The sequence below is a fragment of the Anser anser genome (assembly GCF_964211835.1).
Source record: "Anser anser genome assembly, chromosome: 6".
Taxonomy (NCBI): Eukaryota; Metazoa; Chordata; class Aves; order Anseriformes; family Anatidae; genus Anser; species Anser anser.
Genome location: NC_139726.1, coordinates 4,160,649 through 4,177,360, shown reverse-complemented (window position 1 = coordinate 4,177,360; position 16,712 = coordinate 4,160,649). Strand labels below are relative to the sequence as shown.

The 16,712-nt window shown below is 44.4% G+C and overlaps 1 long non-coding RNA gene across 2 annotated transcripts; it reads right to left on the bottom strand.

The window, feature by feature from the left end:
- Positions 1–4,102: 4,102 nt before the first annotated feature.
- On the bottom strand, positions 4,103–7,918 carry LOC310901694. Of its 2 annotated transcripts, none has more exons than XR_014586040.1 (3): positions 7,706–7,918; positions 7,242–7,417; positions 4,103–5,906 (listed from the first exon to the last, which is right to left on the bottom strand). It is a non-coding gene; the product is annotated as an uncharacterized lncRNA (long non-coding RNA). The 2 variants fall into 2 exon arrangements; XR_014586041.1 differs by having other exon boundaries at positions 4,103–5,627.
- Between the last annotated feature and the right edge of the window lie 8,794 nt (positions 7,919–16,712).

The window sequence follows — 16,712 nt, the reverse complement described above, 5'->3', positions numbered from 1 at the left end:
ACAGCTCTATTTAAGTTAAAACGTTTGGCAGTGTCCTGTCAGTGCAGGAGAAAATGGATGTAATGTGCACATATGCACAAGTAGTGACTCAAAATGATGTACAAGTGTTACTGTGTCTAGTCCAAAAGAAATACCTGGAACTCAGGAAATAAGGCTCCACGGTTCAGCAAATTTGTCTGAGGATAGATGTTCTGGTTTTGAAACTCCAGTTTTCCCCAGAGTGCTATAAACATGTCTCAGGCAAACAAATACAGTCTGGGTCAACTGATATCTCTGGAACTATTGCACAAACTATAGTTTCATTTGGTATTTATGGGAGAAGAGTTTCAGGGGAGAAAAAAAAAAAAAAACAAACAAACACGGGACTGCTAGCAGCTTAAGGACAAAAAAGTGTATTGATATCTGGAGCTCTTGAAGCAAGACCTATAGCCTAAATACCCACCCACTAATGTATATGTAAGTCTGGACATCTCCTTAGATGGTTACAGCAGTTTAATCACCTCTGAATATTCATATAAATGAGTTTTGTTTGTAAGAATGGCAGGGATCTCAAATACTTGCACCGATCCGTGTTCAAGCAGAGAAATCATCTGAAGTCTCCCGTTTCCTGTTTATAAAAGTTTTGGCTGCCCAGACAAAACACAGCAACAGGAACAATCCTGTATGACTTGGAGGGTTGTTACAACACCTCTGAGACCAGTTTGTCTTAGCTAATGGTCACATTGCTTCAATTCACTCTCACAGTTTTGGGCTGGCCACTTCAAAACGAGCCAGGATGCGTTTATAAGGTCGGCGTTACGAAATGGCACCGCACCTTTACCCACCACATCAGCACGCTTTGTCTTGCTGTTAATATATGCAAATTTAAAGCACAGCCTTGTGTCAGCTCCTGCTAGGCTATCTGTCCTGAGGTGTTTTTCCGGGATAGCCTGCCCTTTGGAAACCTTCCAGAATGGAAGAACATATTTTCCCAAAGACAGTGTCAGGTCCTCGCGTTCGTTTGCTGGAAAGAAGTCCAACTCTGTCAGGTAGAGTGATTGAGGTTTCTTGGAAAACCCCGATGAGGAAGTTTGCAGCGAGAAGACAGTAAAATGATGGAGGCCCGTGCCAAAATAGCAGACCAGATATAGCTCTCTTGGTCACCATGGAGAAGTGGGAACCCAGCTCAAACAGAGAGCAGCAGACTGTCTCCCACCAACGAGACCGTGATGCTCCGGTTCATCCTACTGAAGGGCCTCTGTGAGACAACACCGAGCGCCACTCGTGCACTATTACGTGGCAGGGCGCAGTGTTGAGAAATGTTTCCAATTTTTTTTCAAAGTGCCACTCAAGTCTGCCTTTCCCATGTTCCTCCCTGCTGCTACCCCAATATAAACAGTGCAGAGTCTCCCATGAACCTCTCTCCAAAATGGCATTGCTGGGGAGCTGGGGATGACTAATCTCTCCTGTTTACAGTCTGCTAGCTGCTTGAATCCTGACATAATTTACATGACACGGATTGGGAGACTAGAGAATTACATGTTGCCAAGCTACTGAGAAAAAAAAAAAGAAAAAGAAAAAAAAAATCAACCATAAACTTTTCATGAGGTGATTGGTAAATTCCCTCACTGCCTCTAACATCACAGCCCCTAGTTTTGGTACCCCGCTCTTCCCTCTGTGTTTACAAGAAACACCTAATGCATTCACCTCACCCGTCTGATGAATGGGTACGTGGGAACAAATGCCAACAAGTCCTCAAGAAGAGGATGAAGAGAAATGAAGCAGAGTTCGTAATTTAATCACGCTCTGGACTGACTAGCATTTAAACAGATGTATTGGTACAGGAGATTTCCTACGCAGGTTCCCCCGTGGACATCTAGTCCTTCCTCCATCCCCACAGCAAGTAACCCCCAGCTATATACTCTCTCACTGCCTTCATATCTGTCCGGTATCCATTCAAATCATCTGAAAAATCCTTCTGCAGTTATATGCCACTTATTTCAGCCTACGTTTGAGCCCGTTAAATAAATCAGATAAGATGCCCAATCCTCAAAGTCCTGTTAATCACAAGATAGATGCAGGCATAATATGGCCGTCTGTCTACAAACTGAAGCTGGAAAAGTTATATCAGAAGCGAGGTGTAAATTTTTAACATTGCACATAATTTAACTGTTGGAACAATTTAGCATTTGGATACTACACATGGAATGTGGGATAATTTTTGTCACTCGAAGCCTTTGAAATTGGAAGCCTTCCTAGAAGATATGTTCTAGCTCAGCCACGAGTTGCTGAGCTGCAGACTCAATAACTCAAAATTGAGGTAGACTGTGTGAACGTCTGTGATCTGCCTCACGCAGTATGATGGGCTAGAGAGGCGTAATGGCCTTGAAATGTATGAAAACACTTTGTCTTTTCTGCCCGGGATTTAAAAAGGAGCTGTCACAGCACAATCAATTAAGATAAGATGAAAAAAGGTGCAGCAAATAAAATTGCAGTCAATTAAAGATTGAAGGTGGAAGATGCACATACCTTACTTAAGAGGAGGTGGATTGTAGCAATTAGACAGAGTGGTCCAGATATATCAATTAACAAAAAATGCTCCGAAACTGATAAAAAATCGTATTTCAGGTACAACTCTTGAAGAAAAAAGAAGAATTAAAATAGCTGTGGAAGAACATAAATATCCATTTTGAAAATATATTCAGCCAAACAGCTGCCACAGTAACCTTTGCAAATAAAAGTGTTTAAGAAGATTTTTATTGCAGTCAAATGGCATTAAGTGTTGCTTTTCTTCTGAATTCTGGCACTATTACTCATCTCAAACTGGAAACATTTGACAAGAATGGGAAAGTTTGCATGTGCCAGCATAGCAGGCGTGAGGGAAAGAAAGGTTTCAGAGCAAAGCCCACAGTTGTTTTCAACGTCGTGCTCTCTTGGAGCTCCTTGCCACGAGTTTTGTGTAATGGCAGCTATTTTGTACAAGTCACTGTATTAGCAGGTGATCTTTTGAGTCATTTCTGGAAAAAATTACACGTGGCTGTTTGGGGAGTTGCTAATGAAACAAGATCTTTCCTAGATTATGCTTGCCTTTTGATATTTTTTGCATGATAAACTAGAGAGTGTTTGCTAAATAATTACATTATTAGCACAGAATATATTACCGAGTAATGCGGAAGCATGGCCACAGCAATTTGCAGGATGTGTAGAGGGGATACACTTAATTCAAGTTGAAAAGCAACTTTAGCTACAGTGTCACGTTTAAAAGCTAAACGGGACCACTTTTTGCCTCCATCTGTGGATATAAATGAAGAGGCAGAAAAACCTTCCTCTGCTAGCTAACTGCTCTCCCTGGGTATTGCTATTAGTGGATGGAAAACTTGCTGCAGGTGATGTGCTGGGCTGATGGTACATAACCCTCGGATGGGTGCTGTTGGAAGCAAAAGTGGGCAGATTCTGACAACAAGAGATGCTTTGGAAATTATCGAACATCACCCAATCTGTCTACCCAAAGCTGGGAAAAGCCAGCTGCTTTCCCTTAGCACCCTTTGGTGCTAACGAGGAAATTTTGCAAAAAGTGTTTATTATGGGGGAAGTAAAATAATGTTTGCTTAGGAAAATACCCCAGTGAGACATTTAAACAGATAGGAAAGAAACCCCTGCACAGTATTTCTTCTTCTAATTCACGGTGCCGTGTTTCAGTTGGCTGTAACCGAGGAGGAGCCTCTCCCCATCCCTTCCTGCACCGTGCACTGCGTTGCTGGCTTGGGTGGTCAGAATTACTGGGGCTTCAGGAATGTCTTCATGCAGGTTAGGAGAAAATCCTGATGAACTTGGTAAGGTGACTGACAATTACTTCTTTACTATTTCTGGTCTTAATATGGGTGCTGAACCTTTACTTTTCCCTGTAACTCCACATCTAGTCCCTCAGCTGATTACAAATCTGGAGCTTCTCTATCGCAGTGCTTGGCCTCCCATCCTGTACTACTTGCTCTTCTTCTTACCAGAGTCCATTTTGCCATATATTAAGCTGTGACTTAGAAATTTTGTATGGTGCAGAAAACTGAGCGATGGCTTCCACTCTGGCATAAGGTACAGTTCCTTTCCCTGCCCCTTGCACCCTGCCAGAAGAGGCAGGCCTCGGTGTCTGCAACTTCTCAGCAAATTTTTACTGCCGCTCTATTACACTTCGGGCAGTTGATAAAAATAACAGCATTTCAGTGCTTCTGCAACCTGAACTGCAGAAAACCTTAATGTTAACAATCATCACACCGGAATAACGGGCAATTAGCTTTCAAGTATGGTCTGACTCGTTCTCTTTCTTATGATCTCCATTAAAGTAAGGCTGAGAAATCCTTCCCACATCTTTGGTGCCGTTACTGGCTTATTGAAGTATTCTCTTCTTGTGCACATAAACCTGTATATTCTAGTAAATGCAAGTTAAGATTTGTCATTTTAAAGGGATTTCTTGCTTTGAACTTACGCTTTCTTGAAAGCTGACCTCATATTTAGTTCATCGTTGGCTCTAAAAAAAGCAGCCAGGTTGGAAGGAAATTAATATAGAAGTTCGAAGTAATTAAAACTCAGAGTTGGCTGGATACTTTTGAGAAGTGCAGATGACTACCTGTGTCCACATATGCAGTGCATTTGTCTAAGTTACTAGTGTGTGAAAAGCGAGGAACGGAACGAAAGCTATTCTTGCTGCCATAACTACAGCAGATGCTGCTTCACGCCTGCTGTGGTATAGAAACAAGCTCTCATATTTTTACAAAAGCCTTATCAGCCTTTTATTTTTTTGTCCTGCTTTTTGTGCCCTTGATTTCAGATATTCAAGCCTTTGACCACGCATTTCCTCCTTGCTTCTAAAATAAATAGATAAACAAATAGTTGATTGTGTGAGAATCCAGGTGGTTTACTGGAGAACGTGAAGATACAGGAGAAGACGCTGCTCAGAGATGCTTCATAGGTGGCAGTTTAAAGCTCTCCATTTCCCTCTGATTTTAATTAATAGGTTTGTATTTAAGATGAAATGTATTCAATTTGTGCACAGTGTAGAGCATGTCCCACTACAACATCAGTTATATACATAGCAATACAATTATCATTCTCTGCTGACAAATGTACCGTGATATTGATGAAAAAGCAATAACTTCAATGTACATGTCAAAATCAGCCCCGACAGCTTATTACAGATTGTTAAATGAACATAAATATCTAATGTTCAGTCTGTAATGTTCATTCATACTATGGCAGATGAAGCTATAGGTCAAAGAATTAATTTAAAACACAATAGCAAGGCTCTGATATTCACCGAGCCTGTTTTATCTCTTTGCACGCACCCCTGAGCGTACAGGGGGACAGGCCACCTCCCCACCTAGGGCCAGGATGCAGAGAACTGATGACGTTCAGGGACTTAAACCTCCTTAAGCATCCCCGGGATCTTCTGGTTCTGAACACAATCCGTCAGATTATCCATAATCACCTTTCCGTGTTTCCAAGAACAACCTTGGCTCGGTTTGTGCAGCCCCTTGGGTTTCCCCTCGCAGCCTCCTGCACCAAGGCGAGAGCAGAGCACTCATCCTTCACCACGGGCTTTTGCAGGGCCGAGCGGGTGGTAGGCTGCCCAGCCCGCGTCTTTTGCATGGAGAAGTCTGAAATGAAAGGCACGTTCGGTGATGGCAGTGGTCCCATTTTACTTTTTTAACGTCCTCAGGCTGCATGATCTGTCCACTTAGTGCTGTGAATTGGTTACTTCTTTGTAGTGTCTTTCAGTTCCAACATCCTTAGAAAGATGTGGATGATCCTCATCCAGGTGCCTATAGCAGGGAAATCCCCACCTTTTTATTCAGATGTGGCAAAGGAAGAGTGAAGAGAGAAGTATTTCATCTTCAAGAACCCTTTATGGACTTCAGCTGATTTGATAGTCAGGCCTCAATAGAGAAGAAATGTGGTTACGTGGTTCACTAATAAATATTTGTTATGTAACAGGACAAATCTAAGCCCTCAGAAAAATGGATTTCGTTGTGGAAAGGAAATAAAGGTAGCTTGCACGGATGTAACCGTCCTTCCTCATGATCCCATGAAGCAAGAAGTTTAGATTACATCTATTCTACAATGAAAGTCCACACAAAATGTTGCATCTACGATCTGATGTGCAGGCAATGGAAACTATTGTGCCAAATTAAGGCTGAGATATAAAACCAAGGACTTGGCTATTTATAAATAATGCAATACTATGGCCTTTTTATTTATTTATTTATTTTAAGAGCAGTTGTGTCCAATGTTGTCGTCTACTTCACATTTTATAAACAGCAACTACATGGTGGTCACTTCCATTTTTTCCTCCTCATTCAGTTGCACCTTGCTTCCTATCTTTTATTACATCATATTTTTTTATAGTATGAGAACCTGATATTTGTCCTACTGCAGTTTAAAGTGAAGGTGTGTTGAGTGCTACAGAGACCTTTAACAGTTCTCATGTTCCACTTTACAGGCATCAGCTTTTAAGTGAAATGGCTCCTTTAAAGAGTACTAACTGGACATACGTGTAAAGCACTTTAGGCTGGAATCGCATACATAGCCTGTTATGACTCAGCTGCCCTATATTTGCAACCTTTATTTTATCAGATAAAAGAAAAAAATCATCCTAATGCAGACCAACTGACTGTTTACTGTAGTCTCTGAAGAAAATTAAGGTGCTCTAATACACCATTACAGTATCTACAATTTGTATGAGGCACCCGGATGCGTTTCCCTAATTAATAGCTCCCATAGTGTCCAGATTAAAAATAGATATTAAGAGCTTTGGGTAGATGATACAGCAGTATGAAATAGCATCGCACCTGTCTTCATGTTGCAGCTTCCCAAGTGTAAGTAGGAGTCAAAATTTCCCTCCTCATTAAATAAAAACACTGATAGATAGTACATCACTTGGCATCTCCAAAGTGATATACCTAAGACATACCATCTGCTACGAAGTTGCAAAAACATAGCCTGAGAAAAGTGGGACATCAAGGTGGAGCTTAATTTTCTTTAGTCAGTTTTCTGTCTATCCTGGACTTGAGTGCGCGTGGTGCAGAGATGCCTTACGCTGCCTGTAACTGGCATGGCACAGAAAAATGGTGAGGGAGCAATGCGGTGCTGCCCTGCCACGAAGGCATTCATGGAGGAACAGGGGCATTTCAGTCCTTCTCACTGCTCCCAAGACAGATGCAATTTCAGTAACTAGGAAAAAAAAAAAAAAAAAGAAAGAAAAAAGGTCTTACCAGCTACATTTCCTGTGGCATTTTTTGGGCACCCTCCTTCAGCATACGGAGCACTGGGAGTCCCAGTCATGCCCCTGAGAGCTGCAGGCAGACCACGGAGCTCTCCCACCTGCTCGCAGACAGCCTCAGCCCTTCAGACATCCAGCAGTCCAGCTGGAGACGCTGCTCTGCTCAGACTGCCAAACAGATAGAGAATTGGATAAAATCTGGGTGCAGTAGAAGTGGCTACATTTAGAGAAATAAGATCAGCATCACAATTTCCAGCTCATGAGGCAGGGATGCAGCTCCAGGCAGCGACCTGCATCCCTCCAGAGCACCTCACACGGTCACCTGGGCTCCGCCGAAATCAGAGATTTTTGCAAAAATCCTGCAAGCCCAAAAGTCTCCGCACCTTACAGCATCCTAGTCCGTGAAGCCACCACTGCTAAGCACATGCCTGGAAAACACAAACCCTGTGCTCTTACCCAAAGAGAGCCAACGAGAACAATCTTTGCAGAAGAAAAAGCCTGTCCCCAGCCTCCAGGGAGGACGAGGCTTTCCAGAAGCCTGCCTGCCTCAAAACTGCCCCCCTGTGCTGCAGGAGCTGGCACCAAGCATGTAATTATTACACCTTATTTTGGGGTGTCCCGACAACTTTATTTTTCCCTCTGAACATTTCACATGCACAGACTCAACAAACTCACCCCTTTCTCCTCCCTGCTTTTCTCCCTTGCTGTGGGCCCGAGGCAAAGACTGCTGTGGAGGCCACCTGGGTTAAATTAGCACAATTAAACAGCGTTAAGCAGTTCTAGGAAATGCAGTGCAGGTTTCTGCCTTCCTGAAGACGTGATGCATGGCTGTCAAGTCACTGTCCAGGAGCAGGAGGACAGCCTGTGGGAGTAACACAACCGAAAGCCCCACAGGGCCCCGTGTCCACCTCAGTCTCCTCAGCGGCTGCCACTGCCCATCACCACGGCCCTGTGTCCAGCTTGGTCTCCTCACCGCCCATTACCACGCTGCCCCTTTCACCTCACACAGGTTTTAATTAGGGAACAGGGGTGCAGGGGAGATCTGCAGGCTCCGGGATACAGTGTTGGTGTCTGGGAGCAGCAGGTTACAGCTGCTTGTGTAAGGACGTGGAGGTTCGGGGTCATCAAGGCTACACCGCTGCTGGTCACTCTCTCCTAACTCTAATCAGCATTGGGAAGCAGCTTTTCATTACCCTGTTCTGTAAATATAAGCATTCAGTGGGGTCAGGTGTGAGGATAGGTAACACCATTAGCCTGTGGCCTTCCCTTAGTCAGCAGCTACCCAGCGATACTCGCCCCTTCCCTGGCCTTAGGCCTCAGGGCAGGTGGTCGTGGGAGATGGGAGCTCCTCAACTGGTCTTCTTGGGCCTTCTTCTCTAACCTGTGAGGGTGGATAAATGAACCAAAGAGCACGCTGTTTTAGCTCAGTGGTAGCCAATTCTGCAGGCCTCCACACGGGGAGAGGGTGGGAGCTCCTGGTGGGGCTCCCTTTGTAGCATCTGCAAAGTCAGAGGAGGAACGGAGAGCAAGAGACATGCAAGCATCCTTCCTAGAGACAAACAAGTCTGCTTTTTCCATTTTACTAACTTGGAATATTGCTGGAACCATGGGTCACTGTTTTTTGTTTTAAGTCTATCCCTTTAAGAAGCACTGGAAACACCCTTCAGAGGATTGTAATGAAATAACATTATTTATCAGTATTAAATATAGATAAACAAAAATGAGAAACAGACTTAATTGAAGCCCTCTGTGAAATCTGGGTAATCAGTTTTCATTTCCAGGAGGCTTTAACTTATGTTATTTAATTTATTATTTATCTGTTCTATTTCGATTTTGCTTTTGAGCCCCAGTGCTGGGCTTTGGGCGTTTTAGAAACACTCGGCGAGAGATTAGGAGAATCACCCCGAGTGCGGCTGGGCCAAAACTTCACCGCGTTTGCATCTTTCCATGGCTTTGATAAGCTCGGTGCTCGTGCAAGGGTTCTCCTAGCTTCACTGGTGACCCTAATCTCAAATACAGGCACGTTACAACCCATTTCCTGACCCCCAAAGTGTTTTTCCTGTTGGACCCAGCTTTGCCTCCACTCCATGCAAACATGTTGCCATTTCACTTTATTTCTTTAATTTATAGGCATCAAAGTTGCTGAATCAGGAAACTGAGGTTATAGCTGTTGAAGAAACGAATCCCACATCGTGACAAACTGCTTTTTCTGCAGATTTTCTCGTGTTCCTCATTCTGAGTCACTGTCACACATTTTAAAGGCCAGAGTTACATATGAGGCTCTTGATGGTGAGGGCTATGCCCTTTCTTGTGGTTTCTGCAGGCAGACAATTGCCACGCTGCGTCTCCACTGGCTGCCTCTCGCTAATGGTGCTCAATTCACATTGCAGTGCTTCCTGTGTCACTGGAGCGTGTGACGTTGCGCACCAGACCTGGAAATGAAGTGGTTAAATTTGACTATGTTAATTGGATTCTAATTAGCCCAACGATGCTATTTGTCTCTGCTGAAGCGGAGCTCTGAGAGACTCCACCTCTCTGGGCGGAAAAAGTGCAGAAGTTGGGAGGAGAAGTAAAATTCAAGAATCGGGCAACAAACAGACCAAAACTAGTTAAAACAGACTAAACTTTTTGTGTTTAGCTAAATAATAATTGGCCGTGTACTTCCTCAAAAGTCAGAAGTAAGCTTAAAAATGTCTGTGACATTCAGGGTTGTGGCCAGAAAAAGCGAAGCATCAGTACCTTTGTAGAAGCAAAGAGCACTGCTGGATCCATCCCTTTCTGTATGTATTTATGGACCCCAAAATATGGCCTGCAGTTGCACACATGCATCCTCACAATATACCTTTGAGGCAAGGAAGTCAGCTTATCCCCGTTTGCAGGCTGAGGGGACCGGTATGGGGCGATTAAGTGACTCGCCCAAAGTCACGCTGGAAAATGCCAGCAGGAGCAGAGCGGAGCCGTGGGTCTGCAGTGCGCCTCTCCAGACTGACACGGGAACCTCACAGCACTTAAGGAATTATTAAAATGTTAAATGAGTTGAAATGAAAGGCTCTGTCCAGAGCTGAAGTCATCATTTGGATTATTCACTCGGCTCTTTGAAAAATACACAAATGCAGCAGTATTATGAATGCAATTACAGCCAATGGAGAATTCTCAAATGAAGGGCGAATCAAAAGGAAACCATCTATGTTTTATATTTCTGTGGTCTCTTCCATCTCAACAGTGAAAGAAAGCATGGCTGCGCATACATATCTGAAACATATGTTGATTTTGTGCTTGTCAGCTACTTGGGCTCGGGGGGGATTCTCCCACAGCAGTCACGCTGAGCTAGAGCAAGAGAGCGAATGCCCCTTGGGCTTTGAGGTCTTCTCCCGTCCCTGCTGAAGGTGCGAGCGGCTGTGCCACCCGTGTCCCTCACCACCCACCCTCATCGCTCTTACACACCCAGGGTTTCTGTCCTTTCCCCCCCTCCGAGAGCGCTCGGGAGCAAATTGTTTGGGATGGAGCGAGATGGGCACAGATGTGACCACCTGCTGCACGAGCCTTTCTTCTCATGAGCTCGAAAGGCACTTCATATTTTAAAAAGGAGGAGGAAGAGGCAGTGGCCTTTGGTGTTGCTCAGCACTGACACAGCTGGAGCTGGCCGGGGGTGGCGGGGTGTTATTTTTTACAGGTTGGCAACCAGACGCTTGCTGCAACGATATACTTTTTTTCCAGAGATTGCCTGAGTGTAGATGTGCCAACACGGGTTCCGGTTTTACCAGCTAATTCTCTTATTTCAAAGAGAGGAAATATCCTCGGACAAATCTGCTTTGTCAAGGTTGAAAACGTTCCACACCACAGATGGTGACCATAAGGTGCAAGTGAGTTTTCAGCTGAACTGGTGACACCCTACCCATTTGCTTCGCTGCCGAAGATTTTAAAACTAGTTTTTGTTATGAGAAGCTGAGCGAGATACTTCTCTCCAAATGTCTCTTCCTCCTGTTAGCTCCCCGCTTCCATATTCATGGCACTCCTGCTGCTACTGGCACTGCCATGCGTAGCACCTCCTGCAAATTGTCCAGTTCCTGGTGTCAGGATGGCAGTTCCTTTGGTTTCTGAAAAATTCATTAAGCTAGGGGGGTGGAAGGGGCAGCAGAGCCCTGTTACAGTCCAGCACCCTGTTGTAGGAGGTTTTTCCCTGGTACCCTGCACGACGGCGCGGTGCTCTCATAGCCAGATGAGCCGCGGGCATCCTCACACCTCTCCTTTTGTGCAAAAGCCACCAGTTGCATTAAATGATCTGATCTGTTGAAGCACAGAAAAGAAATCTGCATGCAGGGATATTGTTGTGGGGAGTTTCCCAGCAATCGTCTGGGGGTTTTCAGTCCCCTTTAGCGCGGCGTGAGATTTTTCTTGCGGACTGAGCAGAGCCTCGATGGGAGCGGCGATGGCAGCTTGCAATAATTGGTACCGTGCCCTTCGGGTTCCTCCTAACTGAGGGGTTTTATGGTAATGGTAGAGAACCCACCTGTGGTTGGCAGCCTCGGCAGCTGTATCTAATTTTTCCCTTTTGTGAATTCCCCAATATCGCCGTGCTGCCTCTGTTACTGTTCTGTGGCGCAGTCACAGGTCCTCACTTCCCTTTTCTCCCTGACTAATCCCTTCCACCAAGAAGAATAAAGTTTAAGGGGGCTATAAACCTTGGTTTGCTCCAGCGCAACAACCGAAATAGAAGCCTAAAAGGAAACGCGATTCTGCCTCTGGGAAACTAAAACAAAAAGTAAAAGCGAGTGGTGGGGCTTGGGGCTTCCCTCCCCACCGCACTCCCCGGCCTGACTTCGGGAGGGTTCGGCAGCAGGAGGGCAGCAGGCTGGGGACATAAATTACTTCTCTTCGTGAAGAAGTGGTGTTAAGTATTAAATGCGCTTTGGGGCAGCTCCTGTAATCCCTCACCCTCTTCATTTGTGGTACATCTTTGGAGAGTGAAGAGCTGTATATACAGCACGTCAGCCTGAGTCACGCTGCCTCCCTTCCTCCTCCTGGGCTAAGCTGGCTACAAGCAAGTGCAGATCCCGCATCGGAGCTGCTCTGCGGCTCCCGTGAGGACATGTGGGTCCTCCTCACCTTCCTCACTGCTAGCCTTATGCCAAGGCCTGCTATTTCTTCACCTCTGACATCTCTCCACACCACCACTTCCCCGTTTCTCTGCCATGCCTGCAGACCAGGTACCCATTTCCCTCCTTTGCTCCTTCTCCCTTTGGTTTCCCCCCACACCAGCAGCTCGCTCAGAGATCTCCACTTTCCCTTGCCTCTGTGCTCTTGTCTCCATCTGCTTCCCTCCAAACCCTGCCCCTCCCTTCCTTCCTTCCTTCCTTCCTTCCTTCCTTCCTTCCTTCCTTCCTTCCTTCCTTCCTTCCTTCCTTCCTTCCTTCCGTCCTTCCTCCCTTCCTTCCTTCCTTCCTTCCTCCCTCCCTCCCTCCCTCCCTCCCTCCCTTCCTCCCTTCCTTCCTTCCTTCCTTCCTCCCTTCCCTTTTTTCTCTCTCTGCCTCTTTTCTCCTTTAAACATGCCTCCATCTGTGCTTGCCCCTATTCCTTAATTTCCCTGTTACCATCCCTCCTCTCTGTGTCTGATTTCTGGGACACGCTCGTCCTGCCATGTGTTGCCTGTGGTGTTTTTTGACTTCCATGCTCAAGAGTGGCCATATTCGCACAATTATTTAGCTTTCTGCTGGGTCCTTGAGTTAACGCTCCTTGAGCTGACTGCATAGAGCATGAGCTGTTTGACTTCCAACCCCAAGCCACGGTGTTGCCCTTCCTTGCCTCTCACATTCACCCATCTGTTGCCCATAATTTCAGGGTCCAAGCTTGCCCTCCGCTCGGCCCCTCCAGCCCGTCCTTCGTTATGGTGCTTAACAGAAGGCTTGACGCCAATATAGGCGTACCTATCACTCTGACCTGTTTGTCTCGTTATCTTCTTGTGTTACTTCCTCTGGTTTTATCTGGTGTTCATCCTTATCATGGTATCTGAACATGTCCCACCACCGCTTGTGTACCTGCGGGGTTTGGGAGCTGAGCTATGCTCTTATGGAAGGAGCATGACACGAAAATGAAGATCACCGCATGTTCAGAAGAAGTTCACGCTCCTGAAACCTGGGCCTGACTCTTTACAAACATTTTCTCTGCTGACTTCAGTGAGAACAAGGCTGAGTACTTTTCTCCCCAGCGCTGCTGTAAATTCTGGGAGCCCCATCTGGGTCCCCTCCTTGTCAAATGCTCCATTCCTGCCAGCTCGTGGGCAAATTTTTTGGCTCTTCTGGGGCCCACCTTCCTCAAGCCCTCAGACATGACCAGGTTAGTGACAAGCTGGTCTCCGTGCAGACCAGAAATAAACCACGCTAACATTGACTGAGAGCACCATAAATAGGTGCTTCCACTGCTTGAGGAGACAAGCAAGCTATTTGCCATTCCTTATACAGTGTGTAATTTAAATATTTTAAAACTTGAAATAAATTGCTCATAATAAAATTCAACAGCGTAATACTTCCCTGAATATTTTAAATCAGATATAAATTGTTCAATGAAGTTGATCTAGTCTTAGCATACTTTTCAGGAGATTTAATAGTGCGTGATTTAAATGTATGATGCCCTTCTGGTATGTTGCATGGCATATTACATAGATTTAAGTGGTCCTGGCTGGGATGGAGGTGTCACACCTCGGTATCTCTGTACTTGGGCAGATACCTCTGCTGGTCCAGCAATAGTTTCTGTGCAGTGTCTGATGCTCCCGACATGGAGAAAGCTTAATTTCTAAGCAGCGGTTGTTAGCTCTGTTGTAGTGCTTGTTAAGCACGTTCTTCCAACGTCTATTTGTAACCATCTTGAAAATACTTTTATTTGAGGGAAGAATTAAATCTATATCCAATATATGTTACCAAAAACAATGTTAGTGCCATCTTTTGGGCAAGATTTTAAAGCACATAAGAAAATTTCATGGTCTCATCCTACAGTAACCGTTCTTGAGGCCACTTGTACATCTCGTGTTTTCAAAGTGAGTAGGACACATGAAAAAACCTTTACAACACTTCTGCGATGATGTTATTTCGGGTGGCAGAGCAGTCAGGTAATACTGAAAAGCAGGACTTTTTAATTGTGTACAGTGGTGTCACTACTTCCAGCTTGTGACTCATCAGTACTATTGCATATATCTCAAGTGGGGGATCTTTTTCCAGTAACTCGATGTTCTGAATGAGTTTATTGTGAAACGCTGAGCCAGTGTGAATTCTGAGTAAAACAACAGCTTCGATAGCACCTACGTTCATTCATTTTTTCTCCTTCCTCCAGATATTCTTCAGCTTATCAAAACCTAGTCTTCTGGACTATTGGTTCTGTTGACTATCAAACAGATAACACACTCCAAATAAATATATTTGAGCTGTAAGATATAACTATCTCTTTGGTTGATGAGGTGAAAAATCAGGGATATCCTATAAACTCTAAAGTTGTTCTTAGACAATGAGTCATTTTAGGAAAAATAAAAATAATAAAAAAAAAAAAACAGGATTGGTCAAATAAAACCAAAACATGAAAGTCATTTATTAGACTATTATTGTCTAAAACTTAGAGCATAAGCTTAATATTAATACACAGAACTTGTTTACTCTGGGTGTAAAAACAACAACTAAATTTTCAGTTAAGGTTCAATTAAGATCTTATAGCTGGTTTGGATTTCATTTTATTGGCTTCAATTAATGTACATATATTTTTATGTCTGTGTAGCTCAGGATTCAAACAAACAGCTCAGTCTGTTTATTTAAGAGATTGCATCATCACACATCTGACAAATGCACTCGCTGCATTTACAGCATCATCGCACTGAGTGCATTTATTTGAACTTTCTACCATGTACATGGGATCACACATTCAGATAAACACAGCTGTGTTTATTTCAGGCTGCACAACTCCAGATTGTAGATGTATGTCTGGAGCCAGTGGACTGCACATGCACTGTACAGGATTTTCAAACACTTATAGCTCCATTATTTGCCAACCAAATCTCCTAAATGCGTCGAAGGCTCATATTTAATACTAGAGCTGGGTAAAAATTTAAAAGGAGACCTTTTCATGTGTGCTTCGAAATAGTTTATTTGCTGAATACTTTACTGGGTAAAAATATGTTACCATCTTTGTTAAGGATTAATATCTATACTCCTCTTTGGCTGGACGCAGACATATGAATGTCTTCAGTTGTGCCTTGAACTCTCAAACCACCCCAGTGACTCCAGCGTCATTGCCCTAAAATTATGATGAGTTGATCACTAAGGCTGCGTGTTGCTTTTGTTATTCAGGCAAGTAACATTGATCATGTGCATTGGAGTCAGTTGTTTAATGACTTCACTGTTCACAGATTGTGGCCTTAAGATGGTCTTTTATCTGCACCGTGAATGAGCAAACCTATTCTTACAACAAAAGAAGAAAACAGCATTGTGTGGCATGGTGGCAGCGGTGCTGTGACATTTGGAAGTTGCCCCCGTGGTAACGAAGGCCTTGATGATTCAAAGACTTGAAATCAAATCTTGAGTAATCCCCGGGTGTTACTCATGTGCTTGAGTTGAGCTTAGGTGTAAATTTTTGCGTTCTTTTGTAAGAATACTGGAAGAAGCACGCCTGACCCAAGAACGTAGCTTCAGCCTCTCCTACATGAAAACACTAAGGACTTCACCGAGAGCTCTGCGTACTCAGGCTCTGAGTATTAAACCCAAAGTCCATGCAAGACTGAAATAGCTAAATATATCCATACACTGAGATAGTCATCTCTACCCCCCAGCCCCACCCCCCCCAAAAAAAAAAAAAAGGAAAAAAGAACAGTTTGCATTAGTTAAGACCTACTTTTAAACTCCAATAAGTTAAATACATTTTTAAATCTTCTCTTTTTCCTCACCCCATGTCTGGCTTCTCTTTCAAAGACTTCAGTACCTGCAGATAGGGTTTAATAATGAACCTGCTCGTTGGACTGTGGGCCTGAGTCTCAGGCTCTTTGAGCTGCTGCTCTTGCAGAGGCAAAGGGTTGGTTTGGGATAGACTGACTGCAGATCTGCTCTAAAACCTTCCCACTGAAAATTCTTGGGCTTTCAGTGGGTTACAGAAAGTCACTGCAGGACAACTTAGAAAATCCTCTGTGCTATGCCGTGTTCCTGACGTATAAGGAACCCCGAGACAACCTCAAGGCTCCATCCAGGACCAGGAAGTGACGCACACTTACCACCACAGGAATTCAACAGAGCAAGTCTGTTCTCCTCCTGTTTTTTGAAGCCAGAAAAAGAGAAATGAATGGCTTTTGATAAAGTCTAGCCCTATCTAGTGTTGGTAGGATAACAAAGATCCACAAAAGCCTAGGTTGCTGTGCTGTAGACCACGGGTACTGATGGAAAGCAGTGAGACCTGGCAGACTGATCTGCATTTCTAAGGGTAAGAAAGCAGGACC